The sequence below is a fragment of the Polypterus senegalus genome, chromosome 8 (assembly GCF_016835505.1).
Source record: "Polypterus senegalus isolate Bchr_013 chromosome 8, ASM1683550v1, whole genome shotgun sequence".
In the NCBI taxonomy this organism is placed as follows: domain Eukaryota; kingdom Metazoa; phylum Chordata; class Cladistia; order Polypteriformes; family Polypteridae; genus Polypterus; species Polypterus senegalus.
In genome coordinates this window covers 30,826,796-30,840,502 of record NC_053161.1, presented here as the reverse complement: position 1 = coordinate 30,840,502, position 13,707 = coordinate 30,826,796, and the positions used below count along the sequence as shown (strand labels likewise).

The following is a 13,707-nucleotide window of genomic DNA, read 5'->3' as shown; positions in this document are numbered from 1 at the left end:
CACATCTTTTTAATGTGGGAGAAAAGCTAAACTATCTGGTCGAAAAGCCCACATACACACATGAAAAACTAAGATGCTGACCAGTCTGGGATTTGAACCTAAGACTACCTGAATGGTGCTTTTATAACCACAGCACGTACAACTCCTTTTGTCACCTATTTTGAAGGTACAAAGCAAATACAAATCATTAAACATTTGATAAATTACAAGGTAACAAATATTTTTAGTCTGCACAAGTAATGATGATGGGAGTGGATCGATCTGACCATATGGTGGAATCAGGATCAGTACAGTTGGTTCAGAAGCTTCAGGTATAGGCAATTAAAATGCAGGAGAGCAGAGGTGAGTTTTTATGTATGATTTGATATTGACCACTAATGGTTCATCACAAACGGCATGAGAGAGAATTATGGAGAGCCATAAAATTAAATGAATACTGCCAAGTGTTTCATAATGACACACTGAAAGGGTGAGAAAGCTGGTCTCCAAGGATCTCATTTTCTAGTAATGATTGCTAGAAATCCAGACCCCACCTTGACAGACATAAGCAAGCTGTGCAGAATACCGTGTGTGATTAGGAATAATGCAGGTTTACATTAAAGATAGTGTTCTACCCTACAATGCATTCTACTTTTTAAAATGAGAAAATCCGCATAAAACTAAGGCTACTTATACAGAGGTATTTATTTCTTCATTTCCACTCACTGTTTATTTTATTGTTATGTAAGTTGTAAAACAAGCATAGGTGCACTGTGGCACAATTACCTGCCTGTGCTATTGTATTATTAATGTTATCATCAGTATTGTGTTACTCGTTAACTATTTAGGTCATCTTTGTGCATAAAAAGTAGTGGAAGTGTAATAAATTTTAGGCTGTTGTTGTAGGATGTCTTTAATAGTACTGAGTGTGATGGGCACCAGCTTCGAATGGTGACATCTGTGATGTCATTTAAGTAAGTCAGATATACTACTATTAATTTCTATAATAGACTGATAATTGAGCAAATCTCATCGCTAGGATATTTGTGATCAAGTTAAGCAATATAGGCACTCATTTATCGTAACAAACCTGGGCTATTTCCTACTGATATGGAGTTAGCATGCTCTCCGTATCTCTGCATCTTTTTTCCAGGTACTCCCACGACAATGCATGTTAATATAATTGGCAATTGTAATTGACCTGGTATGAGTGAGTGTGGGTGTGTACATGACTTGCTTAATCCATGGTGGATACCTGCTTTGTAACCAATGCTCCTGGGATAGGTTGAGGCCCCCCTTTAGCCTATGGATGAATGAAATGAGTTTGAGTTATTGGATCCATGATTAGGGAAAAATGGCTTATGGTTTTATGGAGACTGGAGCTTTTTGTATGGTTTGAAGAAAATTACCCTGAGTTATGGTTTGATATAGTTTGAAGTCACTGTATCATCTTTTGAATAACTTTCCTTGTTGAAGTTCTGTTTAAAACCTAACTTTTCCAATGAAGACAGCTTTATTAATTTTTGTTAACTTTTTAAAATGTTTTTCTCTGGTAGTATATTCTTGTTTTGAATTATTTAAGTCTTGCAATGTCTAGTTTAGGCAGTCCTTTATACATAGACAACATTTAAATCAAAGGTAAAGGGCATAATTCTGTGCAACCAACATTGAACCATGTACTGAGAGCATTAGGTGAAAACAAAAAAATAAACGTGATGCTAATTAAAAACGAAAGCAATGCCGATCACTGCTAGGGCTTTGAAAGGGGAAAACAAGACATGTATAAACTTTTAAGCAACTGTAATGAATTTGATAGTTGTAAGTTTTTCATTTCTAGTCAAACTGCTGATAATTAAGAGAAGATTTTGCAATAATTCATGCCATTAAGCAATATTTTGTATTGTTTAATAAACATTGATTGGGTGCAATTATATGTAGTGCCTAAATTATTGAAAGTAGACTTTTTCATTGTTTATCCTTATTTTGATAGAGATTATCGCAAACAGTATTTAAAGCTTCTTTTATTTTGGTAGGTAAAACATTTTGGTGCAGTTAGTTATTAGTACTGCTGCCTCAATGTACTACCATCCTGGTTTATTCTGTGTGTTGTTTGAATAAAGTCCGTTTATCTCCTTGGCCTCTTATCCATTTGCATGGGTTTTCCCAAATGCATGCATAATAGTTTAACTGATTTTGAACTGCCTTATTGTGGGAGTGTGAGTGGGCCCAACACTGGACTTGTACCCCATCCAAAATTGCACCGGATGTTGCAGGGTTAGACTTTAGGCCTTCTCAAAGAGTTTGAAAATATTGTTGTACGTATTTTAGAAATTACTATTGCACTGAAGCATATTTTAAATTAGTCATTTCATAATAATATAGGATTTAAATGAAAATCCACAATTTTGTTATTTCAGAATGAATTCTTTACCTGCAAAAAATAAATGGTAATTTAAGACCATATATGCATTTTTAAAAGAAGACTAAGGGCCCATTTACACCTAATTATTTTTTCTAATGTTTTAACACCAGACCAGAATACCCCTGAATGGGAGCAGTAAAGTTATTTGCCATTGTTTTGAAAGACACTATTTATAGCTACATTTTAGCAGGGATTGACTTAGAACAGCCTTCTCAGTTAAAGTTTTCAGATAAATTTCAGCCAAGCACTTTCACTGTTTTTTAAAAAAAAAAAAAAAAAACAACAACAACAAAGGACATTCTTAAATCTTAATCTCTGACCTGACAGGTTCCTTTCAATAAAGTCAGAACTATTCAGAACATATAGAATGCTCCTTCCATTCATTAGAGAAAAAATTATTATATATATATATATATATATATATATATATATATATATATATATATATATATATATATATATATATATATATATATATATATATATATATATATATATATATATGTCTGTGGAGGCCTTTGAAGAGAGAAATTTTCATCTTTTTATGTATTTAAATAATTCAACATAAATTAAAGATTATAATATATCTTCACATGATTCTACACAGACCTAACTATGAGATCAGCCTAGTACAATTTCAGATAAAAAAAAAAAATTAAACTGAAATGCACAATAATATCATGAAGACACCATCACGTATCACTGTACTTGCGTGTTAATCAACATCAGCGTGTAATTCAGGATTTTTTCAGAATGTAGCCCCAGTTTTTCATTGACAGTTCAGAAATGTCTTTTAGACTTCCTTTGCTGCAGAACAGGGTGAACCCAGTATCTGAGCTCACAAAACTGACAGCACCTCCTCTTCCATATTGTGACGACAGTTTTAAAAGCAGTAAAGTCATGGAAGGCATTTTGGAGAAGCACCAATCACCTCACAACATTTGAACACCTCACAACCCACAACATCGAAACAGGTCATGGTGTTAATCATATTTTCTTTGCAAAAAGCTTCTTTGAAAATACCTGGAAAAAGCCATTTAAAAACTTGTAAAATGCCAAACAAATGCTGGAAATGTGAATGGGCCCTAAGATGTCTTTCATCAGTCTTGTACTAGCAATGCAGAATTTGATTTTTCCTTTTATGTTCCATATCTACCATATTTTCACTTCCTCAAAGCCTTCCATGCTTTTGATAATGGTTAAATTAGATGTTTTTTTTTGTTTCAGCAGCATATTATATGTATTTATTTATGTTTATACATGTAAATATATTGTGTAGTGGTTTTGGAAATTGCATTTTGACAGTTTGTAAATGCAGAACTACTGTACAAGTAAATGTATTAATTTATTGTGTCAAAAAGTCTGAAATGTACATACATACATTTTGCTGATTTTAAAACACGGTTTATTTTTGTATTTGGTTACACAGTCATTTTCAATCAAATATGCATTATGTCTGGTTTGTGCATTCTGCATGTTATTAATGTGTTATAGTCCAAGTGTTTGCTGCCAAACCTTGTCACATTATATGTACTAAGAGTTATGATACAATTTCATTATGAATTGACTAGCTCAGATACTGTATGTTACTGATTTTATAGACTCTGTTATAAAAATTCAATTAAAGACCTTCTGCAGACCTTACATTAATGAAATGCAATAGTCGTGGAATTATTATAACCATTTTCACTGGGAGAGCAGCTTTAGCCTTCCTGACCAAAGCTTTACCTCTTCTTGTGTGCCGACTTTTAACCAGAATTTGAGAATCAGGCATTTTGATACAGTATGTTTGGAGGACTGATGTAGGAGAGAAACTGAAAAGTGTCATTGTCTTGTGTGAACTGGTAGAAAAGCTGAATGCAGTTCATGGTAAGAGGAAAGTGTTGTTGCATTTGAATGAAAGTTGTTGCATGGCTGATTTAGAATGCTTAAGCCAGAAGGGCTGGGAACATCTGAAAGTTAAAATAACAAAAGACGAGGGATCTGAACAACAAAGTTAAAAGATTAACAAATGACTATTACCTGAACATAAATTAACTGAAAAACATCCTAATTGATCCTTGCTTTTCCTAGCATTGATTAATAAATTAAACAAATGCTTTAGTGGTGTGATCTTTGCAGAACAGCCAGAGGCACTGCCAACAGACTAAAGAGACATGGCCTCGAAAAGGAAGTATAGAGCATAACATCATTACAACAGCCCTTAGGACACATCTGTGATGACAAGAAGCAGAGCACCAAAGAAATCTTTACCTTGGAGTTATTTCTCTTGGACTCGGAGCCATTAGGCTAAAACTAAAGGGAACCAAGGCTAGAGCTGCTGATAATTATGTGCTCCAGTCACAAAAATAGAGTGTGTGTTTAAATTTGCCTTAGCAATGCAGTACACTTAAGACTTACTTTGATCTGAATTTGTGCTCCAAGAAAAAATGCAGAAGTGCAGAGGACCACTATGCTGTCTTACAAAGAAACTGTACTTCTAGAATCTATGTTAATCAACTTTCTCACCAAGATATTATATCTCAAGTAAAGGAGTTTTATAAAGCTATATTCTTCCATTATATATTCCTAAATTTTCGAAGAGCTCGGCACATACACTGCAGAAGTGACTCTTAAACAAGTCAGTGTCTGTGCCATGAGAGACACTCCCCCATAACAAAAAATATTTTTCAAGTCTCCTTACATTCTTCCAGTACTTACACTATGAGATTTTTCTGGAATGTCAAATTAACAGGCAAAAAGTTTGCTTCTCTTTTTCCACTCATAGCTAAATAGCCATTAAATAGGACTGTGTATTCGTGAACTCACAACATGCCAGCCCATTCTTAGTTTCATCTGAAGGGCAATTCCTAAAAAGAGACATTGATAGATCCAGCCTGTAAAGTTTTGAAATCAAATGCATGTTTTACAACTGACCTGTTGCTTTATTGTCCATGTTATATAAAACATGCAACAGCAAATGGCAGCATTGCAGCATATTTCCCTTCCCCTCCATGTGAGCCACATACAGTATATACAGTAAATAATAGTGTATTTATTACAGAAAATGAAACTCAAAAGAGGCAACACAAAAATTGGAATATAAAGTACATAAGATGATGCTAAAAGAAACAAAACACTGCTGACTCTCTAGTAATAAGGGTGGCATAGTTTGTCCACTTGCCCACCTCTTAAGTAATGTGTCCCCTTTTTTGTAGTACAAGAATCCTAGAATAGTACTCATCATTTATTTTTATTTTATTAATTTTATTAAAATCAAATAACATTCCATACAAGCAAGTCAAGTTTTAACAAAATTAGATTTGAAACAACAGCTCATCATTTAACCTGTGTTTACCAGGCACCTCTGAGTTCCATGTTACTGTTAAAGCATCAGGTAGCTTGGCTCTTAGTGCCTCCATTTTGATTGTATTTTACAGACGCCTGTTATTATTTGTTGCTACATAGTGGTAATTATGCTTCAGTCCTGTTAGGTTCCGTTGTGTGTTGTGAATACTTGTAACTAAGTGACAGCTTATTTCTTTGGATGCTTACATGTTTTTTGGGTATATTTAACCATATGTGTATTTTGGGACTGTGCTTTTGTGTAGTGCTTTGGATACTTGTGTCTGATTCTGTGCTTTAATTTTCACCTCTGAGTATTTTTTTTACCTCTCCTTTGAATTAAAGATATGTATAATAAAACCTGTTTAATTTATCTCATCATGCCTTTCTTTATGTATTTTTGTTCTGTGCTGCACTCCATCCTGTGTCTGTACTGCCAACCACGTTTATAGGGAGGCGCACTGTGAACCCGTCCTGCAGGGAAAATACCACTAAAGGGCTCAGGTGCATATGCTACCCCTTCTGTTGGTGGTCAATGTCAGGTCTTTTATTGTAGCTTCTTTCCTGGATGCCAGAGAATTGCAACCCTGCCCCTATCTTCTGATTTGAGGACACTATGCTGCCATTTATAGATGAGGAATAATGATTTGCCTTCTTCAGTCCATGCAAAGATTGCCTATAAACTTGATGGGTAGGAACAATATGCTGTCTGTTTTTATTACTTTGAGAGTATCAGCTACATGTACTGAGTATGCATCCTCCAGTAGTGCTACTATTCTCACAGTGGCATAAAGAACTGAACCTTCATTGAAAATATGAATGATAATTTGCCTGAACCTTATCCTGTCCTGTTCTATCACAGTGCCATTTTTAACTTGGGGAAAACTCCTGGCAACTTGAAAAACCTCCAAAGTGGGATAAAACAACTTATCTTTCTTTTAGTTTAAAAACAGAATTAAGTAAATCAACAAGGACTATTGCAACAAACTGCACACAAGCTTGCTCATTTTTTGATAGAAGTCATCCAAGAAATGGAGTTTGATTTTTAGAAAGAAAGTAACATAATTTATCAGTGGCTTATAGTAGGACTGGTCTGCTGTTGCCCATTTGGAAGAAAAATATTTGGATTTATCTGATTCTGAAATGAATTTACAAGCCTCTAAGATCAAGAACTATCCTGCAATACTGGATAAATGGGAAGGGAGAGCATCAGGAAAAGCATCGGGCCAAACAAATCACACAGAAACGTATAAAACATTGATCTCACATACTATAGATATGTGAATAGATGAAGAGGAAGATAAGAAGGTTGCAAGGCAATAGAAACTCCACTGGCCATATCTGTTACATGTCATTAAATAACCTGAACAGTCTTTTATCTTTGCAGCAAGATTAAATGGAATCTGTGTGTGTCTCATGAAAAGGAAGTGGTGTGGTAGAGGCTGATTAAAGGCCTGATACACAACTGAGTAAAAAAAACTGAGGAAAAGAAAACACACACACACACACGCAAAAGCCAGCCGTCAGAACTTAAAAGGTCAAACACAAAAGAGAATTTCAGTTTGTGAGACGAAAAGACTTCAAACGATCTAACAGTTTGCTTCCATCTGATTCCAACAGAGAAAAAAGACATGGCTGTGAGAGAAAAAGAGAACAGGCAAGTATCACACATATACTGTATAGTACAATACTGTATGCAGAACAGTATAGTGGTGCCCCTGGACAATCCGTCTGAGTGACATGTAGATTTGGATGAAGAAACTATACTTACATACATGTACTAAATAGAAATGTTGTTATCTTAAAATACATTGTTCTAGGCTTTATTGTCCCAAACTATCAACAATTTAACAAGCAGTTTAACAGGCATGTATGATCACTCCCATTTTAGAAATGTACTATACATGTGTGCCACTTTGTATGAACATTTTTTACATATTACTTGTCTCTTTTTCTTTCTGTTTCTTTATAATTTGTAGCATTGATTACCTAGAAGACTTCTTAGTTTAAATAAGATGAGAGAATGATAAAAAAAAGACCTATTACAACAACTGTAAGGAAGCAATGCCATAATTATAGGGTTATTGCTGGCATATTTGCACTTAAAACATTAATGATAAATTCTGTATACTTTCATTAAAGCAGAAATCAATTTTGTTGCCAAATAACTTGAATAAGTAGTTACTATTGTGCACTCTAAGAAAACAGAATATGTCACTTGCTGTTATGAGTGCAATAAGAGTGCAATTTTAGTTCATATCTGTGACTTGACATATTTGCAACATGCTGTTATTGAAGCTTTGATGGATATAAAAACATCTGAGACAAGTTTTAATGAAATTTTAATTTTGTAAAAGCTGCATTTCTTACTTTGTTAAGAAATTTCGACTCATTTCTTCAGTGCAGTACCTGCATTAAAATGTTCTTTTTATGTCCCAACTGCAACTACTGTTCAGAAAATAACCCAAAAAATTTAGAAAATTAGAAAAAAATGGAGATTTGACGAAGGAATACTATATTTATTTTAAATTAATCTATAATTCAGAAGATCAGTTCAAGGTAAATTTGATTTGGTTAGTAAAGATGCCACACTTTGAAGCATTTGGTAGCAATGTCAGCCAATAAAACTGTGATCAGTTTAGTTAATATGGAAAGTGCTACTTCATTCTAGTTCTACATAAATATAATTCAATTCAGTTTATTTTTGTGTAGAGATCTTCAATGAATACATGGTCAATGTGTTAAAAAATATCTCCAGAAATAAAATTGAAGGGTTATCAACAACACACATCCAAATGTGTGTTGTAAACACAGAAAAACAAGATGGGAGTAGAACAGAACTTTGTCAAAACAAATCAAAATTAAAAAAAAAAACCTCAGAAATTGAATTCTGATAATAGAAAACTCCATAAACAATCAACATACATATTTAGAATATGTTAATTATCCCACACTTACTGTTTATGATCTGAATTTTTGAAGTATTTTTCTACTTCAAGGTATCACTGTGAATCCCTGTTCTCTTTAATTACCTTTGTTTTGAAATGAACTGATTTATCTAAAGACTGTTCGATACTTGAATTAAGAACCTGAGTAAAAACCTAGAAAAACTGAAGTTTGTGTTCTACAAGGTCTCTAAATAATTATTTCAACAACAATGTTAATTGTTTGATTTATTGTATTATTTATTTTGGATTGTAGGCCTTACTAAAGTCAGAGGCTTGAGCACAGGGAGCTGACTGCTTCAGCTAGAAACAAGAATTTTGCAGTGAGTATCAGGAGCCCTAATATATGCCATGAAAACATTCCCCACACCATCACACTTTCACCAGTGAACTTCACTACAGACACTCAACAGGATAACTGCGGAATGTTTGTGCCAAATTCTGATCCTTCCATCAGTATGATGCAAAAAGAAACTACTGTATATTTGTCCAACAAATCAACATTTTCAATCTTTAAAAGCCCAGATTTGATGCTTCTCTTCCCACTGGAAATGTACATTCTTGTTTCGCGCTAACAACATAGATGCTTGACATTGTCTTTAGGTGTTATACCCCTTTTGAGACAAAGTCCAATTAGTGATGTGTTCTGAGATAGCATTCTGCACACCAATGTTGAACAGATATGACTTGCCTGATTGTTGCCCATTTGTTTATATGGTTCTCTGGCTGTCCATCCATCGCACTGAATCCTCTGGGACAAAGTCTGAAAACAGAGAGGCATGACTTAAGAACATTAATGGTTGGTAAAATGCTCAGTGTGCCCTGGTCTGCCATGGAATCCCTGCAGATGGTGTTTTATTATTTTATTAACAAGATTGTTAATAAATATTTAATTAACAAGATTGCATATCACTGGTTGTTTTTTTACTGTTTGCACCATTCTCAGTAAATCATTGATATGGTTGTACATGAAAAGCCAATGACAAAAGCTGTTTTGACTTGGCATGATAGCTAGACATGTTGGTTCTAGCATCTCCTAAAGTTCTACAAGTATTGCCCATGTCTGTGCTCATTTGATTGCTAACTAATGCTACAAATGCTGGTTTCCACTACATGTTACTATTTTTTCTAGGGAAATGCCTAAGTATACTGATAGCACAGCGTACAGTATATTTCCATGATATCTGAAACCTGACTAACCGACATCTGTCCAAATAAGTACTGTCCCAACAGTGTCTTTCTTTTGGTGCTGGAGTGATGACTTGTACTGCCAGCATGTGCTTTCCTCACTTATCCTGTGCCTCCTTTTTCTTCCTATTATCATGTTGATGCCTAGTGAATGGACATTATTCTTTGATGTTTCTTCAGTACAGAAGCTACAAACTGCTAATGAAAGCTTTTTGTTTTTATTTGATATTGGAGCTTTTGTTTTGATTTTTATTTGATACCAGTTAACTTGGAGGTACTTCATGTTTGTATTTTTGGATCTTATATATTTTTAAGCTCTAATTACATTCATTTCTATTTCATATTTTTTTACTTTAAATTCCATAATATAAAAAGTACTTGCATTTTGCAAAATACAGTGCATAATAAAGAATACTTATAAATAGCTGTGTATTCCTTGTACTTGAAGATCAGGATTGAAATGTCAGCTCATTAAGCCTAAAGACACATAGTTATAGTTGTATTTTATAGTTTTTACTTAATCATTGTCATCCAGTATGTGTTATATGTAGGCAGTGCATAAATTTAAAGGATATAATTTTAAGCCTTATAATACGGCACTGATTAAGCTGGTGTGAATTATTTTGTCTTTTTAGTTATGATTTCATTTGTGCTTTGAATGTGATTCTTTTTTATTATTTATTGTTTAGTTTGTCATTGGTATTGACCATTTTTATGTTTTTTATATAACTTTTCATTTTGCTGATACTTTTATTTTATGTGGGGGTAAACATGGCTGTCTTGAAAAAGAAAGAAAGAAGATCTAGGGAGGCATCAGGGTGTGTCTTATTATACTGTGAGTTAGCCTTAATGTATTGCGTATAATACTAACATGCTTTGTAATGCAAACATCCCATCAACTGTGTACATTTTCACCAGTACTTCTGTGTTCCTTGTAAGATTAACATTTTAACTTCAAATACCCAATTTGTGTAATTTATTTTTGTTTTGCTTAAGGTGTATAAGGCTTTACATTAATCTACATTGACCTCCATATAGCATATTACCACCCAATAATATAGGAAATTGTATTGTATCAAAGCTATCAACTAACCCGCCTAGTCTTATGTCATCTACAAATATAATTGGTTTACATTTTTTACTTAAATGATTTATATTAATCAACAAGGACAGTGGGGCCTCCACTTCTGATATTAGCTAGACAATAGAGCTTACAGTATTTGACTTTAAGTCACAACATTATTGATTCAGTTCTCACCTTGGATCTCCCCATTTGACCCTGAGCAAGACAATTTACCCACTTGTGCTGTACTGTAAAATTGTATATAGAAACATTTACTGAATTGTGATCTTCTAAGGCATCCTCCCCTTTAGGCTTTGCCCAAAATATTCAGTGTTGGTAGTTCAAAAAGGTCTTTGTACCTTACCTGGTTTTATTTTCTGTGTTTTTTTTTTTTTTTTATTTATTAATTTTATTACAATCAATACATAGCAATCAAGTTTTTACAAAAAAAAAAAGAATTATGCTAAGAACAGATCGATCCCCACCCTTGAGAGAGAGAGCAAGCCAAACGGTGTAAAATTTAAGGCTTTTAAAAATACCTAAATCAACAAATTCTCTGTGCTTTATAAAATCATTTCAAAATATTACTGATTAGATCCTGCCATGTTTTGAAAAAAGTCTGCACAGATCCTCTAACTGAGTATTTGATTTTTTCCAATTTTAAATAATATAACACATCAGTTTCCCACTGACTTAAAAGAGGAGAGTTAAAAGAGGAGACTGTTGGCACGCAGACTTATTCTTATTTTCTGTGTTTTAATAAATATGTTGCCTGTCTGCAAAATGTGCCCTATCATTGGGCATTCTTGTCACAACCCTTGAAACTCGTCTTGGATTCAGTGGGTTTGAGAATGTTAAGTTTACAGTATATTAGGTGCCTCTATAATCAAATGCTTCCTCATACAACTCCATGATGTAATTTATGCATTATCACTGCGGTCTAAACCCTAGATGACAGTCGGCTAAGTCCTCTGCTTTGATTGTCTTTTTTAATTTGCTCATAATGCCCATTGATTTACTGTCATGTATCATTCCAGAATCTTAACTCTTTTTTTATGAAATGGGACTATATTTCCTAGTTTTCCAAGTCCTCATACACCTTTGCTCCTCTACTTTACATCCAGTTCTGAACTTTGTGGTAAATCCTCTGATCTCCTCAGTTTTTAAATTTTGTGGTAAAATGTCTGTAATTGGAGCACCACTGGAACAAATTGAGCCTACAAAAAAAAGTACCTCTTTGCCTTACAGGTTCAAGTCTCTCTTGCTATCTCTTCCAACATACTCTCCTACACTCATACTATCTCCTTGCCAAGTGGTTCCATAGCCAACACTCACTTCCCACTCACAAGTTCACCTGAATAATGTGTCTGAAGATGCTTTATACACAATCCTGAAGCTACCTCTTGAGCAATCCTTGGAACCAAGTGTGGAAGTTCTGTAGCCTTCATCCCAGAGGCCAATTTTGTGGGCCTCAGGATTTCCTGCATCCCTACTGTCCAAAACCTATTTAAACGGCAAAAGACCCTTAGTGTCTCTAATCTTGCATTTTCCATTTAACAAGGATTATAGCTGTACGCATCTAATGGGAGCACTCTGTGGTATCATAAGCCTTATGGGAAATTGTCTTCCAGTCCCCCACAATTACTTTCTATTCCATGGACTAGACTTCTCTAACTTTTGCTGGGTTTCCTTCTCCCTGGCATTCTGAAGAATAGCAGCACATGCCTAGGCAGGATATACTAATGGTCCTTCAGTTGCTTGTCTAATATTGACCTCCATTCCACCATTGTGGGTTCTAATCCCAGACAGAGTTGGCCATGGGTGCAATCTGCCCCTTTGTTATATCCATTTTCTCCCTGGCTACAACCTCCCCAGTCATCTTTGTGCCACTGTTGCCTCTTTGTCCTACTCCTCCTACTCATTCTCCACCTTGTCAGTCAGAGTGAGCTATTTAGTTGTTCTGAATATCTATTGACCAGCAATGAAGTGATTAGATTTGCCCTAACAACAACACAAACAACACAAACAAACAAACAAATAAATAAATTTAAGGAAAAAAGCAGTAAAATGTTTCATGTGGTTCATTAGTAGCTTCCAGAAAGAAAAACTTCTATGTAGAGGACACACAGTATTTATAACCTCTGCAGTATGAATCAAGTGCATGTGTCAGGATTGTATTTCTTTATCTATATGCATGTGAATTTCTGATGCACTAGTGGTGGAAAGACAACCTCCTTCTAAATACTAAAGTCTTACCCATCAGACATTGCTGCTTTTTACTATAGGATTTCTTTGTAACAGTTAACCAGGGCCTATGCTGTTACATGGCCACATGTGGAAGTGTAGTTTATGACATTTTAAATAATTCACCCTAAAAATTTTGCCAATGCTTGATTTATAAGGGCTATTATAGCCAGAGTGATCAATAATAATAAAGATAAATTTAGTTTTAAAGCACGTTTCAAAATACCCAAGTACACTGTACAATGAAAAATACAACAAAAAATAAAACAGAACCATAAAAATATAAAAAATTAGTAAAAGCTACCAAAAAGATTGTTTTTAAGTTTAGATTTAAAATCAGAGAGTGAAGTTCTGGCACAGAGATCCAGAGACCGGGCATTCCACTACCGTGGGCCTGCGTCGCTAAATGCTCTGTCAGCCATAGAGTGGAACCTGCATAGCAACATAGTGTCAGAGGAAATGGTAGAGTACAAATCATTTTTGACTTTGAAAGAGTTTTTGTAAGGGAACAAGATGCTAAGTTTATTAAAGGAATACTCCTC

General features: G+C 34.4%; 1 protein-coding gene across 22 annotated transcripts in view; it reads left to right on the top strand.

Annotated features, from left to right (window-relative positions):
- Positions 1-13,707, top strand: part of nrcama (neuronal cell adhesion molecule a) — a 193,415-nt gene that overhangs the window by 80,597 nt on the left and 99,111 nt on the right. The window lies entirely within an intron of this gene.